The sequence below is a fragment of the Myotis davidii genome, unplaced genomic scaffold (assembly GCF_000327345.1).
Source record: "Myotis davidii unplaced genomic scaffold, ASM32734v1 scaffold17, whole genome shotgun sequence".
Classification (NCBI taxonomy): domain Eukaryota; kingdom Metazoa; phylum Chordata; class Mammalia; order Chiroptera; family Vespertilionidae; genus Myotis; species Myotis davidii.
Window position 1 is genome coordinate 479,320 of NW_006288624.1, and position 2,820 is coordinate 482,139.

Genomic DNA, 2,820 nt, shown 5'->3' on the forward strand with positions numbered 1-2,820 from the left:
GGCCAGGCCATTCATATGCAAAAGCCTCTGCACACAGCTTGGGTGGGGCGGGGTCTCAGGGAATCAACAGGGCAGAGCAAACAGCTATGGCTGATCCTCAGTCCAGCCCCGGGTCTCAGTGTCCCTCGGTAATCGCTGCAAGCACCTCTGAGAGAAAGCCGCCCTCGAGTTCCGACTGATGCCAGACAGTCCAGTTTCTCCCCGTATGAGTCTGGGTCCCCAGAGACTCGCCTGGAACTGGAGTCAGAGCAGTCAGGAGCTTGAGACTTCCTCCTGATTGAAAAAGAAAACTGTGTCCTCTGCTGCCAGCCCTTTCCACATATGCCGCATGCTCAGTTGCCAGCTCTTCATACCTCTGCACTTTACTTTCGCACCTCCTCTGAGTCTCAGTGTGCTTTTCTCTTTCCTTCTAGTTGTAGAATTTCCACCCAGCCAGCCTGCCTGTGGTTCTGGATGATGTTCGTTTTGTCTTTTAGTTGAGTTTTTGAAGTGGTTGTGCGAGGCAGCAATTTCAGGTCTTTACCTATGCCACCATCTTGGTTTTCTTGACCTTCAATATTATTTGATATGAATTTTAGGTATTTGATCAGTTTTTATAAATGTTATATTTTTGGCCTTTGAAAAGGATACTATCTTAAAATTAGTAGCATTACCACATGTCTAAGGATACCAAAGATTCAGGAATATACAATTTACTGTGCTTAATCAGAAAACCAGAAAGATCTTTCTAGGTTTTGAATTGAATTATTTTGAGTTCAAAATCAACTATTATTATTTTAAATGCTTCTTTTATTTATCATCAGAAAGTTCTTTTTTTTTAAAGCTCTATTGAGCTTTGTTTATTTATTTATTTTTGTTATCCTCACCTGAGGATATATTTACAGATATATATGTGTATATATATAATATATTAAAAAATATTAAAATATACTTTAAAAATTATTTTTACTGATTTCAGAGAGGAAGGGATAGGGAGAGATAGACACATTAATGTTGAGAGAAAATCATCGATTAATTGCCTCCTGCATGCCCCACACTGGGGATTGAGCCCACAACCTGGGCACATGCCCTGACCAGGAATCAAACCTCCTGGTTCATTAGTTTGGCACTCAACACTGGCCAGGCCTGAGGATATTTTTTCCATTGATTTTTAGAGTAGAAGAAAGTGAGGTGAGGGGAGAGAGAGAGAGAGAGAGAGGAGAGGGAGATGAGAGGGACACATTGGTTGATCACCTGCATCCAAGGTATGTACCCTTGACCAGGAATCGAGCCTGACACCCTTTGGTGCACAGGCCAATGCTGTATCCACTGAGGCCAACGGCCAGGGCAGAAAGTTATTTTTCTGTAAGTGTGTGGTTTTAAAAGACTGGTGTATGCCCCTCTTCACCTCCTTCCCTAATCATAGCTCTCCCATCATGGGTTGTCTCCTCTGCCCTTCTAAGTCTTTTATTTAGTTTGTCTATTGCAGGGGTCCTCACACTACAGCCCGCGGGCCACATGTGGCCTGCCGAAAACACCTATCCCGCCCGGCGGGTGTTTTTGCTGCCACTAGGTGCGTAGGAATTTGTTCACAGTTTTTTTTTAAAGTATAGTCCGGCCCTCCAACGGTCTGAGGGACAGTGAACTGGCCTCCTGTTTAAAAAGTCTGAGTACTCCTGGTCTATTGTAATGGAAATCTGTGCATCTATGCTGGAGAGTAGGGTTCATTCTAGACCAGCGGTTCTCAATCTGTGGGTCGAGACCCCTTTGGGGGTCAAACGACCCTTTCACAGGGATCGCCTAAGACCGTCGGAAAACACATATATAATTACCTCTTTTTGTGATTAATCACTATTTTTAATTATGTTCAATTTGTAACAATGAAAATACATCCTGCATATCAGATATTTACATTACGATTCATAACAGTAGCAAAATTACAGTTACGAAGCAGCAACAAAAATAATTTTATGGTTGGGGGTCACCACAACATGAGGAACTGTGTTAAAGGGTCGCGGCTTCAGGAAGGTTGAGAACCCCACTGTTCTAGACTGTCTTTGCTGGCAATCAGTGAGAACAAAGCGTGTCTCCTGGGGCATGTAATGAGGGCGCTCTAGAAGCCGGCTCTTCCTGGAGGTCCCATGCACAAGGTGGTTCCAGAGCCACCTCTCTTTGGAAACGGAACCTCGTGCTTCCGAGAACAGGGACTTGTCATTCTCGGTTAAACAAACGGCCAGGTCTTCCTCCAGCAAAGTTGGTTCTTCGGGGAACAACACAAGAATTGCAGTTATGGCCGCTCTCTAATGGTGACGCTTGTCCAAATCCGAGAAACAAAGGAGCGGAACCGTTTCTGGGCTTGGGAGGGGCTGCCCTCCGGGAAGAGTCAATCGGCAAAAAGGAAAGTTGGAAGTTCTGACTCCTCAGTCCTGCGGGTCCGCCTCCCATTGGCTGCCTGGCGGGACGGGCGGGCGGCGTGCCCTCCGGGCGGGAGCGGCACATCCCTTCCTGCGGGGCCATAGCGGCGCGTCGAGGGGCTGGGAGCACTTCGGACCCCGGACGACCAGGGCGGCGGGTCTAGGACGGCTCGGTCCTAAGGGTTCTCACTTCCAGGCTCCAGACTCCGTTCCAAATGAGGTCTCGGTTTACTCATTCCCCCAGTGTGCGCTCGGGGCCCTGGGTTCTCGGAGAAAGAGGTTTCCAAGGTTCCCGGTGGGTTCCTTCCAGGACCCAGAACCGGTGGAGACCGATACCGGGCCGGGTGTGCCCGCGGTCCAGGCCTGGTCCGCACTGGCCTTCAGGACGGCAAACCCTCCGGGCGGGGCGGGTGGGTGGGGCTCCCCG